Here is a 19528-nt window from a genome sequence, read left to right as displayed (position 1 = left end):
CTCTTCATGCCGTGCATCTCCCTTTCATGACGCGCACACACACGGGCCGTATAGCAGCTGCGCTCACGAGGACATACCTGGGACAGGTCCGGCCTGTATAATTGGAGTACATGCATCATCCACAATTATTGGTGAGGAAAATAGTGGGACGCACAAGAGAAGCAAAAATTTCTCACGAGAAGCAAAATGGGAAAGAGACGCTGAAAATACAGTTGACCTTTTGCACATATGGTTTGATTTAATCATCTTACTTTGTTTACTGAAATTATTGTTACCTAATTCAAACAAACAAATAATTGTTACCTAATCCAGGCCATGACGTGGTGAATGGTGATGGTAGTGTCTGCTGGAAAATGAACATTGTTTATGGTGCATCATTGCATTCTTCTTGCGTGGTGACGATAACAGGTTCTAAGCACAAACACATTTTACTTTATAACAAATTCGGTGACCATTGTGTTTATAAATACAATCAGAGAGGAAAGTGATGTATCGATGTGACCTGCATAATAGACTAATGTGCTACAGCTTAGGGTCAACCATTACCTATTTATGCTCAAACGCGTGTGATTGTCATCGGAAATTTATTTTAAGTTCATACTCCCAAAGTTTTGGAAGAATATTCTTGATTTTAACCATTATAAGCTTGTGTTTGGTTGTTGAAATGGACTCCATACAATAGTCAAACTATTTCAAAGAAGAAGAAGAAGCTAATGTCATGATAAATCTAGTTTAACATCACAGGCCAAATGTTCTAAGAGAATATCCATAATGCTTGATTTTTACCCATTTCGATGCTTGTTTTTGGTTCTTCAAATAGATAATAGAAATATAAATTAAAAATAACTAATTAAGATCGTGGTTGTTCATGCTAATCTTAATTTAACATCAGAGGTAAGATGTTCTAAGAGGATATGTGATGTTTGATTTCAGCCTATTTGAAGCTTATTTTTGGTTGCTCAAATCATTTCCATATATTTTGGGCAAACTGTGTGTAAAATATTAATGTTGAGACTGAGTCAATCCAATCATACCAATACCCCATGGATCACTAGTCAAGGAGATGATCGCACTGTGACATTATTAATGATGAAAATGATCCCACTTGAGTGGAGACGTTGTTCCAAATACTTTCAGCAATGCTTTTTGATGACGATGACTAATCTAAACTAAGACTGGTGTATGCACATATCACGCATAGCAACTCTTCATGACATTTCCTTGTGAAAATTGACATGAGTGGTGTGGTACACTTACCATGGATTATTTAACTCTAGATCGAGACAACACAACACTACTCATGTCGCCGTATTATCGTTGGTCTAATTTAGCTGCTATTTTTGCCAAATATCTGTTAGAAGGTGATCTTACTATCTCCTTCCCAAAATATTCCGTGACAACGGATTTCTTTCGGTCACGAGTTAGGCGTAATTTCGCCGGAACGTGTAAAGGTCCTGATCATCGGTGATAGCTGACCACCCATTTCAAATCCGTAACCAAAATAGTATGGATCAAGACCATTTCTTCTACCTCTAAAGAGACTTGGTAACTTCTCTTCCATGTTTTTGTATTCACCTCATCTCCCATCATCAACTATTTCGGGGTTTTTTGCCTCGCCTCCCACCACCCATCCTATTGGTTTATTTTTGCCTCACCTCTCACCACCCCCCCACGTGATTTATTTTCGCCTCACCTCGCACCACCCTATTTCACTAAATTTTAAGGAAAGTACAAATCCACTCTTTTCTTGCAAATCGGCACTTTTCTAGACGGTTGGATTTTCTGGACACCTGTTTGATATCCAAACACGTTTGGACGTGTAAGCAAGAAATGAGTTTCTATATTGAAGATGATCTTAATTATTTGTTTGATGTCCCAACACGTTTGGAGAAATAAGTTTCTACTTTGAAGATGGCTTTAATTATTTACTTGACCGATTTCCACGCATTGTATTTTACAACAATCGCATGGGTGTCCTACTAGTCATTAGTCATTAGTAGAAGATGACACCAGCAGAGGTGACCGCCGTGTTCTTCTCGGTCGCCTTCGTCCCTTCTGCAACCGGTACGCAACTCGGGGGGTGATATCATCCATGCCTGAAACTTCAAACTTGAACTCAACACCGAACACTGACCAGTGACCTCCCCTTTCTTGTTTGACCGGGGCTGTTCAAAAAGGACCAAACCGTGCATGCTCTCAGTAAGATTAAGCGAGCGAGGTCACTCGCTCGCTGTAAGTTTGGTAGCAAGTCGATTTGGGCTAATGGAATCCTCCTACGAAACCACAGGAGCGAGAGATGGAGTGTGCGATGTGATCGACCGGGGACCTACCGGGTGACAGGGACAAGCATTACGAGCATGCGCATGACAACAACGCCCACCCATTTACTCGACCCCTTGATGATGGATAGACCCGAACCCCTGCGGTGTCCCCTTCTTTGGATCCCGGAATAACTTTTAACTTTGCCTTGCACCATCCTGCCACCCATGATCTTATCATTTCAAAAGTGGAGAAACTGAATTGAAGTATTGCCACGGATAATCAGCAAAGAAAAATCATGAATCGTTCATAAATGAATAGCAGCATAGTAATAACTTTGGAATGCTTATTTCATTATTTGAATATGTGAGCAGGTACGGCTAATGTGAAGAAGGAAGCAGGACTTTGGAGGAGGACAGTAAAAAGTGTCAGCGTTACTGGGTCCGAACCGCTGGACTTTCTCTTGTTTCCTTTGACCAAACAAAAGTCGGCTTTGCTCACATGGGGCCGAGAAGCGCCGTGCAGCCACCGCTGTGGTAGGCTTGACCTCTGACTTTCTGAGATCATCGTCGCGTCGACGGACCGTAGCTTGGGACTGGGATGCGTGCTCAGAGCGTACTTCTCTGAACAAAATACTACGTACTACGTAGTAAGTACTAGTAGTAGTAGTGTCACGTGCAAGTGGTGTGGACGTACAAAACTTCGTTGCAAAAACGTACGGTGCTGTTTGGTTTCTAGTCATCTTGCCACACTTTATCACACCTCACCTTAAACAAGTTTCATCAAGTTAAGCGGGGGTTTGGTTTTAGCCACACTTAAGACAAGATTTTTTTATGAGAAGTGAACCCCACATGTCATGACACAAAAATGTGGCAAGATTTCCTTAGGCAAGCCAAAGTGTGGCTAATAATTTGAGCAACTTAAGTTAGGCAAGTTTGGCAAAAATAATGTGGCAATATATGGCAAACATAGTCACAATCCAAACAGCCCCGTACTCCCGAAAAAGTTTGTCCCTCAAATGAATGTATCTAGCATCAACAAGTTTTTTCGGACGGAGAGAGTACTTGGTCTGTCTCGTCAGTGAGGATCAATAATAGTATTAGAGCAACTCCAACATGGCGACCCATTCCGTCCGCGCGCGTCCGTTTAGGTCTGCGCGGACAGAAAAGCGTCGACCCAAACGGGCGCGCGTCCGTTTTTCGTCCGCATGCCGACTCATTCCCTGCCGATTTTTGAGCCGGATTTGCGTCGCGCGGACACGCGACTGACGCGCGCGCCCGCCTACTCCTTCCCCTGGCCCGCTGGTCGGTAGCACATTGGCCATGCTCTCCCATTCCAACAACAAACCCTCGCCCGCCTCCTTCGTCGCCGCCGCCGCCCATTTCTCCGGTGACTCTGCCAGATGCCGGCGCCGCAACATTCCCTCTGCAACGCCGCCACCTCCCATGTCGCCCGCCACCGCCGTCTTGCTGCCAGGGAACCGAAAGCTTCCCACCCCACTCCCCCGACACAGCCGCGACCGCGACCAAGAAGACGCCTCACCGCCCCGGCCAGATCCTCACCGGCACGCTCGTCGGACGCCGCCAGGGCAGCTAGCTGGTCTGAGGGCGGCGCGACTCCCTTCGTCGGCCGTCTCCTTCGCCGACGCCCGCAAGCTGTTCGACGGTTTGCCAGGATACAAAATGGACTCCGCCGACGAGTTCCCTTTTCACAATTTCCTTTGCGACTCCGACGATTCATCGTCCGATGAGGAGGAGGAGATCTTGGCTGCCGTGTTGGTCCATCACCACCTCAATAGCCAGCGCCCATCGTTTCATGGCTCCATTCCGGGGCACCTTCCAACGTTGAATCGCAACCGAGAGAGCGGGCATTTCCTTCTTTGGAAGGACTACTTTGACACAACAAACCCGTTGTTCAAACATCAGAAATTTCGTCGCCGTTTTCATATGAGTAGGCATCTTTTCAACCGTATTAGAGAGGGGTGGTCGGCTATGATGATTATTTCGAGTGCAAAGAGGATGCCGTTGGAAAGATTGGTTTCTCCTCTTATAAAAAATGCACTGCCGCCATCCAAATGCTTGCATACGGAGTGCCCAGTGATCTCATTGACGAGTACGTCCGTATGAGCGAGTCTACATGCCTAGACTCCATGTATAAGTTCTGCAAGGCTGTTACTGCTGTGTGAACTTTACTATCAACGGCCACAACTACGACAAAGGATACTACCTGGGTGACGGTATCGATCCTCAGTGGACCACTATTGTGAAGACAATCCCCAACCCTGTCGATCGGAGAGAAGAGGAAAAGATTTACCCAAGAGCAAGAGAGTGCTAGGAAGGACGTCGAGCGTGCCTTTGGTGTTTTGCAATCTTGACGGGGCATCGTTCGGTATCCTGATAATACTTGGAGCACGCAAGAACTGTGGGAAGTGATGACTGCTTGTGTGATCATTAGTCCTGGCCATCTCAAGCCCGGCCCTGTCGGCCCACCCAGGCCCGACCCTAAAATCCAGGGCCTAGGCCCGATGGGCTTGCCCATGGGCCGGGCTTGGGCCTGAGTTTTGAGCCCACCAGCAGGGCTGGACGGGCTTGGGCTTGGCATATTGGCATTTTAAGGAAGAGGCCCGGCCCACGGCCCTAAGCCCTAAGGGCTTTTCAGGGCTTTTTATCATATGGGCTGGGCTTGGGCGTGAAAAGTAGGCCCGATGGTAGGGCCTGGGAGGGCCTGGGCCTCAGTTTTCTGCAGTGGGCTTTTTCAGGCCCGGCCCGGCCCATGGCCAGATATAGTGATCATGCACAATATGATCGTAGAGGATGAGCGCCCGGAACGTCTCTACGATCAAGGGTTTTAATTTCAGGGTGAGAATGTTGTGCTTGAGCATGGAGGAGCGATAACGTTTGAACAGTTCAGCCAATTTCTTCATGACATGTGTGATTGGAAAACTCACATGCAACTGCAAAATAATTTGGTTGAGCATATATGGGCTCATGTTGGCAACCAATAGATGTATCTTTTTTATTCTACTTGCAAAACTATGTGAGACATTTTTACTTTTATTCGGCTTGTAAAACTATGCTATTTTATTTGGTTGAAACTATGCTATTTATTTGGTTGTAGACGATATGTTTGCTTGTGAAATAATGCAAAAATTGTGTGTGAAATAATGCAAAATTTGTGCTACTCGTTGAAAAAGGGCGGCCATCCCACCATGAAGGCACATATGGGTCGGCGCGTTGGCCGCACTCCCGACCCAAATCTCAAACAAGGCGGGTGCCGGGCGGGCGACCGACCCAAACGGATAAAAAACGTACAAAAGCGCCGTCCGTTTGGATCGGGGCTATTAAGTACAAGCCAGAAACCGGACAAACATACGTAGAGGCGTACATAGCCCTAGCCCAGGGTATGTACGGAGCAGTACAAGGTACATCACTGTATATACGTAGAGCAGTATAGTACTGTCGTTAATACGGACAAAGGCTGGCCACGAGATTGCCTCGAGAAGCGAACAAAGGATCCGTCTCATCTTCCAACGGAGGAAAATGGGCCGTTGTTTCGGGAACCGGACCGGGCATCACGAGGCTCTTTTGGTCTCTACCCTCACCACCAAATTTACCCGGTCAAACGGACCAGGTAAAAACCCACAGCCACATCCCACAGGTGTACCGCACTACGTCTCGTGTACATCCTTTGGCTCCTCCTCCAAAAGGGCATCGTCCGCGTGTATGGCGGTACGGAATTCGTACCAAAAGCATCGATTCTCCGCCCCTGGCCCAACCCCAAGCGACAGGCGACACCGTCCAAACGCTCAAACATCATCGAATTTCTTTGGATCGCCAGCGATAAACTTATCGTTTTTCCCTTCTTTTTCTGCTGGAAAAAGCTTCGTTTCTTTCGGCCGGGCGTCGGGCGGGCGACCGGCGTGCACAGCTTGGCGTGAAGATAAGGCGACGGACACATGCCTGTGCGCGTGCATGGGAGGGAGCTCCGGGAGTTTTTGTTGGGATCTCGAGGTCGAGGCCGCACTTCACCGACCCGTTCGTTGCCGCCCCTTTCACCGTACGTACGTGGCCTGCATTATTGTCCGCGCGCCGCAGAGAATCGTTTGCAAAGGAGACTTTTTACCTTTGCGCCCCACCCGCTTTGTTTATGCGGTATTCTTCGAGCTGGAGCAGTGCAACTGTGCAAGGTTTAAAAAATCAGATGGTGCCGATGCTTCCATCACCTGCACATTGATCATTGGAGCCGGGTGTTTTCTCCTCCATGTGAATTATTCGCCCATCATGTTCGACAAAGTGTTTTTAAACGCCTTCGGCGAATCGTACACTTCTCTGTCGGTTCTAATGTTGTTTTTTCTTATAAGCAAGAGGGCTTATACTAACCGGTCCTGTGCAGTTGCATCCAGGTGGGAAAAATGGGAAGTAGCTAGCCAGGTCTTCACTGGAGTAACCACTTTTCTTATGCCAGAGAGGCAGCAACATTTTTTTAAAGTAATTAACATGAGTCCGCCTCTTGGTAAACATTACACAACATGCACGCTGTAATGTCGCTCATTTAGTCGATGGGTCGCATTTTCCCCTTTGAGAAAGCCAATGCCCTGGTGCTCACCCTTGGAGCGCGGGAATGGTGTGGGATTCGAAAGGGTCGGTGGCGATGGCGGATTCTCAAGCGGGAAAAGACTGAAGGTGAAGGGGTTGAGAGGATGGTGGAAAAGATGTGTTTGTCTGACAAGGAGAGTTCTAAGCTGCTGGCGGATGAGGATGAAGGGGAGGAAACTATGCCGAGTTGGGCTTTGGTAGGGAAGATCCTTTACACGAAGGTGCTTCATGTGAACACCATTGCTGATGCACCGTGGCCGGCATGGCGTAACCCTAAGGGTTTGGTGTTTAACTCGATCCGTAGGAGAAAACATGTTTGTGGCGAAACTATAAGGGCAAAGGGATAGAGATTGGGTCTATGTGGGAGGGTCGTGGATGGTGGGGAAGTACACAGTTGTTCTTGAAGTTTTTGACAACCGTTCATGCCCTTCTGGAAGTTCAAAAGGATGCAAATTTGGGCCAGGGTGATAAATCTGCCATACAATCTCTCTTACCCACCATGGCGTGAGAAAGTTGCTAGTATGATGGGCGGCATAGTTAAGATGGATGTTGATTCCAATGGTTTTGCCTTTGGGGAGTCTTTGAAAGTAAGGATCGGGATTAAACTCAATGAGCCACTCAAGAGATGGATTCAATTGGAGTCGGCTTGTATGAAGGAGATATGTTCTACTGTTGGGGAACGTAGTAATTTTAAAAAAATTCCTACGCACGCGCAAGATCATGGTGATGCATAGCAATGAGAGGGGAGAGTGTTGTCCACGTACCCTCGTAGACCGAAAGCGGAAGCGTTATGACAACGCGGTTGATGTAGTCGTACGTCTTCACGATCCGACCGATCCAAGTACCGAACGCACGGCACCTCCGAGTTCAGCACACGTTCAGCTCGATGACGTCCCTCGAACTCCGATCCAGCCGAGCTTTGAGGGAGAGTTCTGTCAGCACGACGGCGTGGTGACGATGATGATGTTCTACCGACGCAGGGCTTCGCCTAAGCACTGCTACGATATTATCGAGGTGGATTATGGTGGAGGGGGGCACCGCACACGGCTAAAAGATCAATGATCAATTGTTGTGTCTATGGGGTGCCCCCTGCCCCCGTATATAAAGGAGCAAGGGGAGGAGGCGGCCGGCCAGGGAGAGGCGCGCCAAGGAGGAGTCCTACTCCCACTAGGAGTAGGACTCCTCCTATTCCTAGTAGGAGTAGGAGAGGAGGAAGGAAAGGGAGAGGAGGAGAAGGAAAGAGGGGGCCGGCCCCCCTTGCCCTAAACCAATTCGGTTTGGGCCTTGGGGGGGGCGCCCCACACTCCCCTTGCTGCCCTCTATTTCCACTAAGGCCCATGTAGGCCCATTAAACCCCGGGGGGTTCCGGTAACCCCCGGTACTCCGGTAAAATCCCGATTTCACCCGGAACACTTTCGATATCCAAATATAGGCTTCCAATATATCAATCTTTATGTCTCGACCATTTCGAGACTCCTCGTCATGTCCATGATCACATCCGGGACTCCGAACTATCTTCAGTACATCAAAATACATAAACTCATAATATAACCATCATCTAACTTTAAGCGTGCGGACCCTACGGGTTCGAGAACTATGTAGACATGACCGAGACACATCTCCGGTCAATAACCAATAGCGGAACCTGGATGCTCATATTGGCTCCCACATATTCTACGAAGATCTTTATCGGTCAAACCGCATAACAACATACGTTGTTCCCTTTGTCATCGGTATGTTACTTGCCCGAGATTCGATCGTCGGTATCTCAATACCTAGTTTAATCTTGTTACCGGCAAGTCTCTTTACTCGTTCCGTAATACATCATCCCGCAACTAACTCATTAGTTGCAATGCTTGCAAGGCTTGAGTGATGTGCATTACCGAGTGGGCCCAGAGATACCTCTCCGACAATCGGAGTGACAAATCCTAATCTCGAAATACGCCAACCCAACAAGTACCTTTGGAGACACCTGTAGAGCACCTTTATAATGACCCGGTTACGCTGTGACGTTTGGTAGCACACAAAGTGTTCCTCCGGTAAACGGGAGTTGCATAATCTCATAGTCATAGGAACATGTATAAGTCATGAAGAAAGCAATAGCAACATACTAAACGATCGAGTGCTAAGCTAACCGAATGGGTCAAGTCACTCACATCATTCTCCTAATGATGTGATCCCGTTAATCAAATGACAACTCATGTCTATGGCTAGGAAACATAACCATCTTTGATCAATGAGCTAGTCAAGTAGAGGCATACTAGTGCACTCTGTTTGTCTATGTATTCACACAAGTATTATGTTTCCGGTTAATACAATTCTAGCATGAATAATAAACATTTATCATGAAATAAGGAAATAAATAATAACTTTATTATTGCCTCTAGGGCATATTTCCTTCAGTCTTCCACTTGCACTAGAGTCAATAATCTAGATCACATCGCCATGTGATTTAACATCAATAGTTCACATCACCATGTGATTAACACCGATAGTTCACATCGTCATGTGACCAACACCCAAAGGGTTTACTAGAGTCAATAATCTAGTTCACATCGCTATGTGATTAACACCCAAAGAGTACTAAGGTGTGATCATGTTTTGCTTGTGAGAGAAGTTTAGTCAACGGGTCTGCCATATTCAGATCCGTATGTATTTTGCAAATTTCTATGTCTACAATGCTCTGCACGGAGCTACTTTAGTTAATTGCTCCCACTTTCAATATGTATCCAGATGAAGACTTAGAGTCATCTGGATCAGTGCCAAAACTTGTATCGACGTAACCCTTTTACGACGAACCTTTTGTCACCTCCATAATCGAGAAACATATCGTTATTCCACTAACGATAATTTTGACCACTGTCGAGTGATCTACTCCTAGATCACTATTGTCCTCCCTTGCCAAAATCAGTGTAGGGTATACAATAGATCTGGTACATAGCATGGCATACTTTATAGAACCTATGGCTGAGGCATAGGGAATGACTTTCATTCTCTTTCTATCTTCTGCCGTGGTCGGGCTTTGAGTCTTACTCAATTTCACACCTTGTAACACAAGAAAGAACTCTTTCTTTGACTGTTCCATTTTGAACTACTTCAAAATCTTGTCAAGGTATGTACTCATTGAAAAAACTTATCAAGCGTTTTGATCTATCTCTATAGATCTTGATGCTCGATATGTAAGCAGCTTCACCGAGGTCTTTCTTTGAAAAACTCCTTTCAAACACTCCTTTATGCTTTGCAGAATAATTCTAAATTATTTTCGATCAACAATATGTCATTCACATATACTTATCAGAAATGTTGTAGTGCTCCCACTCACTTTCTTGTAAATACAGGCTTCACCGCAAGTTTGTATAAAACTATATGCTTTGATCAACTCATCAAAGCATATATTCCAACTCCGAGATGCTTGCACCAGTCCATAGATGGATCGCTGGAGCTTGCACATTTTGTTAACACCTTTAGGGTCGACAAAACCTTCTGGTTGCATCATATACAACTCTTCTTTAATAAATCCATTAAGGAATGCAGTTTTGTTTATCCATTTGCCAGATTTCATAAAATGCGGCAATTGCTAACATGATTCGGACAGACTTAAGCATAGATACGAGTGAGAAACTCTCATCGTAGTCAACACCTTGAACTTGTCAAAAACCTTTTGCAACAATTCTAGCTTTGTAGATAGTAACACTACTATCAGCGTCCGTCTTCCTCTTGAAGATCCATTTAATCTCAATGGCTCGCCGACCATTTGGGCAAGTCAATCAAAGTCCATACTTCGTTCTCATACATGGATCCCATCTTAGATTTCATAGCCTCAAACCATTTCGCGGAATCTGGGCCCATCATCGCTTCCTCATAGTTCGTAGGTTCGTCATGGTCAACTAACATGACCTCCAGAATAGGATTACCGTACCACTCTGGTGCGGATCTCACTCAGGTTGACCTACGAGGTTCGGTAGTAACTTGATATGAAGTTACATGATCATCATCATTAGCTTCCTCACTAATTGGTGTAGGAGTCACAGGAACAAATTTCTGTGATGAACTACTTTCCAATAAGGGAGCAGGTACAGTTACCTCATCAAGTTCTACTTTCCTCCCACTCACTTCTTTCGAGAGAAACTCCTTCTCTAGAAAGGATCCATTCTTAGCAACGAATATCTTGCCTTTGGATCTGTGATAGAAGGTGTACCCAACAGTAACTTTTGGGTATCCTATGAAGACGCACTTTTCTGATTTGGGTTTGAGCTTAACAGGATGAAACTTTTTCACATAAGCATCGGAACCCCAAACTTTAAGAAACGACAGCTTAGGTTTCTTGCCAAACCATAGTTCATACGGTGTCGTCTCAACGGATTAGACGGTGCCCTATTTAATGTGAATGCAGCTGTCTCTAATGCATAACACCAGAACCATAATGGTAAATTGGTAAGAGACATCATAGATTGCACTATATCCAATAAAGTACGGTTATGACGTTCGGACACACCATTATGCTGTGGTGTTCCAGGTGGCACGAATTTGTGAAACTATTCTACATTGTTTTAATTGAAGACCAAACTCGTAACTCAAATATTTGTCTCCGCGATCAGATCGTAGAAACTTTATTTTCTTGTCACGATGATTTTCCACTTCACTCTGAAATTCTTTGAACTTTTCAAATGTTTCAGACTTATGTTTCATCAAGTAGATATACCCATATCTGCTCAAATCATCTGTGAAGGTCAGAAAATAACGATACCCGCCGCGAGCCTCAACACTCATCGGATCGCATACATCAGTATGTATTATTTCCAATAAGCCAGCTGCTTGCTCCATTGTTCCGGAGAACGGAGTTTTAGTCATCTTGCCCATAAGGCATGGTTCGCAAGCATCAAGTGATTCATAATCAAGTGATTCCAAAATCCCATCAGCATGGAGTTTCTTCATGCGCTTTACACCAATATGACCTAAACGGCAGTGCCACAAATAAGTTGCACTATCATTATTAACTTTGCATCTTTTGGCTTCAATATTATGAATATGTGTATCACTATGATCGAGATCCAACAAACCATTTTCGTTGGTGTGTATGACCATAGAAGGTTTTTATTCATGTAAACAGAACAACAATTGTTCTCTAACTTAAATGAATAACCGTATTGCAATAAACATGATCAAATCATATTCATGCTCAACGCAAACACCAAATAACACTTAATTTAGCTCAATACCAATCCTGAAAGTATAGGGAGTCTGCGATGATGATCATATCAATATTGGAACCACTTCCAACACACATCGTCACTTCACCCTTAACAAGTCTCTGTTTATTCTGCAACTCCCGTTTCGAGTTACTAATCTTAGCAACTAAACTAGTATTAAATACTGAGGGGTTGCTATAAACACTAGTAAAGTACACATCAATAACATGTATATCAAATATACCTTTGTTCACTTTGCCATCCTTCTTATCCGCCAAATATTTGGGGCAGTTCAGCTTCCAGTGACCAGTGCCTTTGCAGTAGAAGCACTCAGTCTCAGGCTTAGGTCCAGACTTGGGCTTCTTCACTTGAGCAGCAACTCGCTTGCCGTTCTTCTTGAAGTTCCCCTTCTTCCATTTGCCCTTTTCTTGAAACTAGTGGTCTTGTCAACCATCAACACTTGATGTTTTTCTTGATTTCTACCTTCGTTGATTTCAGCATCACGAAGAGCTTGGGAATCATTTCCGTTATCCCTTGCATATTATAGTTCATCACGAAGTTCTAGTAACTTGGTGATAGTGACAAGAGAACTCTGTCAATCACTATCTTATTAGGAAGATTAACTCCCACTTAATTCAAGTGATTGTAGTACTCAGACATTCTGAGCACATGCTCACTAGCTGAGCAATTCTCCTCCATCTTGTAGGCAAAGTACTGTCAGAGGTCTCATACCTCTCGACACGGGCATGAGTATGAAATACCGATTTCAACTCTTAGAACATCTTATATGCTCTGTGGCGTTCAAAACATTTTTGAAGTCCCGGTTCTAAGCCGTAAATCATGGTGCACTAAACTATCAAGTAGTCATCATACTGAGCTTTTGTCAAACGTTCATAACGTCTGCATCTGCTCCTGCAATAGGTCTGTCACCTAGCGGTGCATCAAGGACATAATACTTCTGTGCAGCAATGAGGTTAATCCTCAGATCACGGACCAAGTCCGCATCATTGCTACTAACATCTTTCAACTTAGTTTTCTCTAGGAACATATCAAAATAAAACAGGGGAGCAAAACGCGAGCTATTGATCTACAACATAGATATGCTAATACTACCAGGACTAAGTTCATGATAAATTTAAGTTCAATTAATCATATTACTTAAGAACTCCCACTTAGATAGACATCCCTCTAATCCTCTAAGTGATCACGTGATCCAAATCAACTAAACCATGTCCGATCATCACGTGAGATGGAGTAGTTTCAATGGTGAACATCACTATGTTGATCATATCTACTATGTGATTCACGCTCGACCTTTCGGTCTCAGTGTTCCGAGGCCAAATCTGTTATATTCTAGGCTCGTCAAGTTTAACCTGAGTATTCTGCGTGTGCAACTGTTTTGCACCCGTTGTATTTGGACATAGAGCCTATCACACCGATCATCACGTGGTGTCTCAGCACGAAGAACTTTCGCAACGGTGCATACTCAGGGAGAACACTTATACCTTGATAATTTAGTGAGAGATCATCTTATAATGCTACCGTCAATCAAAGCAGGATAAGATGCATAAAAGATAAACATCACATGCAATCAATATAAGTGATATGATATGGCCATCATCATCTTGTGCTTGTGATCTCCATCTTCGAAGCACCGTCATGATCACCATCGTCACCGGCGCGACACCTTGATCTCCATCGTAGCATCGTTGTCGTCTCGCCAACTATTGCTTCTACGACTATCGCTACCGCTTAGTGATAAAGTAAAGCAATTACAGGGCGATTGCATTGCATTCAATAAAGCGACAAGAATATGGCTCCTGCTAGTTGCCGATAACTCGGTTACAAAACATGATCGTCTCATACAATAAAATTTAGCCTCATGCCTTGACCATATCACATGACAACATGCCCTGCAAAAACAAGTTAGACGTCCTCTACTTTGTTGTTGCAAGTTTTCCGTGGCTGCTATGGGCTGAGCAAGAACCGTTCTTACCTACACATCAAAACCACAACGATAGTTCGTCAAGTTAGTGTCGGTTTAACCTTCTCAAGGACCGGGCGTAGCCACTCTCGGTTCAACTAAAGTTGGAGAAACTGACACCCGCTAGTCACCTGTGTGCATAGCACGGCGGTAAAACTAGTCTCGCGTAAGCGTACGCGTAATGTCGGTCCGGGCCGCTTCATCCAAAAATACCGCCGAACCAAAGTGTGACATGCTGGTAAGTAGTATGACTTGTATCGCCCACAACTCACTTGTGTTCTACTCATGCATATAACCTCAACGCATAAAACCAGGCTCTGATACCACTGTTGAGGAACGTAGTAATTTCAAAAAAAATCCTACGCACACGCAAGATCATGGTGATGCGTAGCAACGAGAGGGGAGAGTGTTGTCCACGTACCCTCGTAGACCGAAAGCGGAAGCGTTATGACAACGCGGTTGATGTAGTCGTACGTCTTCACGATCCGACCAATCCAAGTACCGAACGCACGGCACCTCCGAGTTCAGCACACGTTCAGCTCGATGACGTCCCTCGAACTCCGATCCAGCCGAGCTTTGAGGGAGAGTTCTGTCAGCACGAGGCGTGGTGACGATGATGATGTTCTACCAACGCAGGGCTTCGCCTAAGCACCGCTACGATATTATCGAGGTGGATTATGGTGGAGGGGGGCACCGCACACGGCTAAAAGATCAATGATCAATTGTTGTGTCTATGGGGTGCCCCCTGCCCCCGTATATAAAGGAGCAAGGGGAGGAGGCGGCCGTCTAGGGAGAGGCGCGCCAAGGGGGTGTCCTACTCCCACTAGGAGTAGGACTCCTCCTATTCCTAGTAGGAGTAGGAGAGGGGGAAGGAAAGGGAGAGGAGGAGAAGGAAAGAGGGGGCCGGCCCCCCTTGCCCTAACCCAATTCGGTTTGGGCCTTGGGGGGCGCGCCCCACACTCCCCTTGCTGCCCTCTATTTCCACTAAGGCCCATGTAGGCCCATTAAACCCGGGGGGGGGGGGGGGGTCCGGTAACCCCCCGTACTCCGGTAAAATCCCGATTTCACCCGGAACACTTCCGATATCCAAATATAGGCTTCCAATATATCAATCTTTATGTCTCGACCATTTCGAGACTCCTCGTCATGTCCGTGATCACATCCGGGACTCCGAACTATCTTCGGTACATCAAAATACATAAACTCATAATATAACCATCATCTAACTTTAAGCGTGCGGACCCTACGGGTTCGAGAACTATGTAGACATGACCGAGACACATCTCCGGTCAATAACCAATAGCGGAACCTGGATGCTCATATTGGCTCCCACATATTCTACGAAGATCTTTATCGGTCAAACCGCATAACAACATACGTTGTTCCCTTTGTCATCGGTATGTTACTTGCCCGAGATTCGATCGTCGGTATCTCAATACCTAGTTTAATCTTGTTACCGGCAAATCTCTTTACTCGTTCCGTAATACATCATCCCGCAACTAACTCATTAGTTGCAATGCTTGCAAGGCTTGAGTGATGTGCATTACCGAGTGGGCCCAGAGATACCTCTCCGACAATCGGAGTGACAAATCCTAATCTCGAAATACGCCAACCCAACAAGTACCTTTGGAGACACCTGTAGAGCACCTTTATAATGACCCGGTTACGTTGTGACGTTTGGTAGCACACAAAGTGTTCCTCCGGTAAACGGGATTTGCATAATCTCATAGTCATAGGAACATGTATAAGTCATGAAGAAAGCAATAGCAACATACTAAACGATCGAGTGCTAAGCTAACGGAATGGGTCAAGTCAATCACATCATTCTCCTAATGATGTGATCCCGTTAATCAAATGACAACTCATGTCTATGGCTAGGAAACATAACCATCTTTGATCAACGAGCTAGTCAAGTAGAGGCATACTAGTGACACTCTGTTTGTCTATGTATTCACACGAGTATTATGTTTCCGGTTAATACAATTCTAGCATGAATAATAAACATTTATCATGAAATAAGGAAATAAATAATAACTTTATTATTGCCTCTAGGGCATATTTCCTTCATCTACGATATACAATATGAGATTTGTCATACTTTGCTTCTTGTGCAGACTGCTTTGGCCATGCTGATGTATTTTTCCCTAATGCGGCTGAGAGGGATGCAGATGGGTGGATCCCGTTCAAACAAAGCATAAGGAGGCCGGGAGGAAGAAAGAGCTGGGGTAATGGCCCTTAGGATAATCAAGGTGCGCCCAAAAGGGTGACGTAGAAGAAAGATGACTGGGGGGTGTTCAAAAAGAGGTTTAGGATGGGGAGGAGTCTACTCCCTCCGTTCCAAAATAGATGACCCGACTTTGTACTAAAGTGGCCAGGGTGTTACAAATGTTGAGGTGAGGGCTTAGCTGATATAGCGGCGGTGATGGGTTAGCCCCTCTGGGACCAATGAATTGCATAACTTGGAACTGTCGCGGTCTTGGGAACCGAGAGACAGTTCAAGAGCCTCACCACTTGGTGATGTTTGAAGAGCCTGCCTTGGTCTTTTTATGTGATACGAAGGTCGAGGGTAAGAGAGTGCTTGCTCTCTCGTAAGAGTGGTTGAGTGACCCCCAAGTATAAGGGTGACCTAACCTAGCAATAAGTATTTCCGTAACTAGAGAACCAAGGTTTATTGAACCCGAAGAAGTTCTTCTAGCAAATAAAGGCACGGTATCTACACTCAAAATACAAAACAAACTTGTGCCCAACACGTCAAGAAGGTTGTCAGGCTTATTGTCCTGCTAGTTACAAGATTAATTTGCATAGAATGGTAGGAATTGGTAGATAGGTAAAATGAATAATATGAAGCTGTAAAGAAATAATTTTTTTGGTAAAGCTTTTAGTAAAGGAAAATAGTCCCCGGGGCCATAGGTTCACTAGTGGCATCTCTCCAAACATAAAAGTATGGTGTGGTGAACAAATTACAGTTGGGCAGTGGTTAAATCGCAATATTTATATTAAGGACAGTATAACCGCACCTAAAGCAAGCCCTCACAGCGATTTGGATTTTCGGTCGTCCATTTTCGCGATATGGGAGTTCCTGGCCGTTATATTTAATGTGAAAAGCGCTCTGTTTTGTAGTGTGGCTAATTTGGCCAGCTGTCCTGTGGGCTGCTGGTCCACGGGCCAAAACGGACGATTTTGGTGCATTGGGCCTTTGTGAGCCAGCAACCCATTCAAAGGAGGGAGGCCTACGAGCTACACGTGAGGTCCATCCACTCCCAAACCCTAATCCAGTCCCCACCGAGACCGCATCCACTCGCCCTCAGCTTTGATCCATCCACCCGCCCAATCCCTATCGAGGCTGCCGGTCGTTCCCATTTATGACTATGATCATTCATGATATCGTCTCATATACACATTATGTTCGTGATATGTAGACCGTTATCCAGCTGCATCTACAACTAATACTGCACCCCAAGACCGCATGCATCTCAAAGTATTAAGTTCATAATAAACATAGCATTGCAATAAGCATGATAACAAAATGTAGACAGTAAAACTATCATCCAAGTGTGATAAAGAAACCATTGTTTTATACTTAGTGGCAACAATACAATACATGTTCATTCCCTTTCTATTACTGGGATGAATCACCGCAAGATTGAACCCACTACAATGCACAACTCCCTCTGCAGAACTACCCATCAAAATTGGCCAAAAAAGACAACGACCAGAGGGCATAGAAAGTTATTCAATTATACAACAAAGAAACTTCAAACGATTCAATTTATTTTAATGAACAATCTGATCATAAAGTGACAATTCATCATATCCCAACGAACACACCACCGATTACATCATATGATACCGATCATGTGAAAAAGCTCATGGGAACTTTGTATTGAATCACGATGGAGAGAGGATGCCATCTAGCTATTACTATGTACTCAAATGTCCTAAATAAACTACTCACACAGTCAAACATGGTCATGGAGGCAACAAGTTTGATAACGAAGCCTCCGATGATTGATATCCCCACTGATAGGGTGTTGGAATAGGTTTCCAGCTTGGATCTCCACATAATAGAAACTTGCGGCGACGAAAACACTAGAGAAAGTTGGTACGAAGGGTTTCACAAAATATGGAATTTATAGGCAGAAGAATGGATGAAAGGCGGTGCCCAGTGGGGCCACGCAGCCTCTGAAGGAAATATGCCCTAGGGGCAATAATAAAGTTGTTATTTATATTTCCTTATATCATGATAAATATTTATTATTCATGCTAGAATTGTATTAACCGGAAACTTAGTACATGTGTGAATACATAGACAAATAGAGTGTCCCTAGTATGCCTCTACTTGACTAGCTCGTTAATCAAAGATGGTTAAATTTCCTAGCCATAGACATGTGTTGTCATTTGATGAACGGGATCACATCATTAGAGAATGATGTGATGGACATGACCCATCCGTTAGCTTAGCATAATGATTGTTTAGTTTTATTGCTATTCCTTTCTTCATGACTTATACATGTTCCTCTGACTATGAGATTATGCAACTCCCGAATACCGGAGGAACACCTTGTGTGCTATCAAACATCACAACGTAACTGGGTGATTATAAAGATGCTCTACAGGTGTCTCCGAAGGTGTTTGTTGGGTTGGCATAGATCAATATTAGGATTTGTCACTCCGTGTATCAGAGAGGTATCTCTGGGCCCTCTCGGTAATGCACATCACTTTAAGCCTTGCAAGCAATGTGATTAATGAGTTAGTTGCGGGATGATGCATTACGGAACGAGTAAAGAGACTTGCCGGTAACGAGATTCAACTAGGTATGATGATACCGACGATCAAATCTCGGGCAAGTAACATACCGATGACAAAGGGAACAACGTATGTTGTTATGCGGTTTGATCGATAAAGATCTTCATAGAATATGTAGGAGCCAATATGAGCATCCAGGTTCCACTATTGGTTATTGACCGGAGATGTGTCTCGGTCATGTCTACATAGTTCTCGAACCCGTAGGGTCCGCACGCTTAACGTTCGATGACGATTTGTATTATGAGTTATGTGATTTGATGACCGAAGTTTTTTCGGAGTCCCGGATGAGATCACGGACATGATGACGAGTCTCGAAATGTTCGAGAGGTAAAGATTCATATATTGGAAGGTTACATTCGGACACCGGAATGGTTCGGGACGTTTCAGATGAGTTTCAGAGTACTGGGGTTATCGGAACCCCCCGGGAAGTTAATGGGCCATCATGGGCCTTAGTGGAGAAGAGAGAGGGCCGGCTAAGAGGTGGCTGATACGTCTCCGTCGTATCTATAATTTTTGATTGTTCCATGCCAATATTATGCAACTTTCATATACTTTTTGGCAACTTTTTATACTATTTTTGGGACTAACATATTGATCCAGTGGCTAGTGCCAGTTCCTGTCTATTGCATGTTTTATGTTTCGCAGAATATCCATATCAAACGGAGTCCAAACGGGATAAAAACGGACGGAGAATT

Source organism: Aegilops tauschii, chromosome 2 (genome assembly GCF_002575655.3).
Source record: "Aegilops tauschii subsp. strangulata cultivar AL8/78 chromosome 2, Aet v6.0, whole genome shotgun sequence".
NCBI classification, from domain to species: domain Eukaryota; kingdom Viridiplantae; phylum Streptophyta; class Magnoliopsida; order Poales; family Poaceae; genus Aegilops; species Aegilops tauschii.
This window is presented reverse-complemented; position numbering follows the sequence as displayed.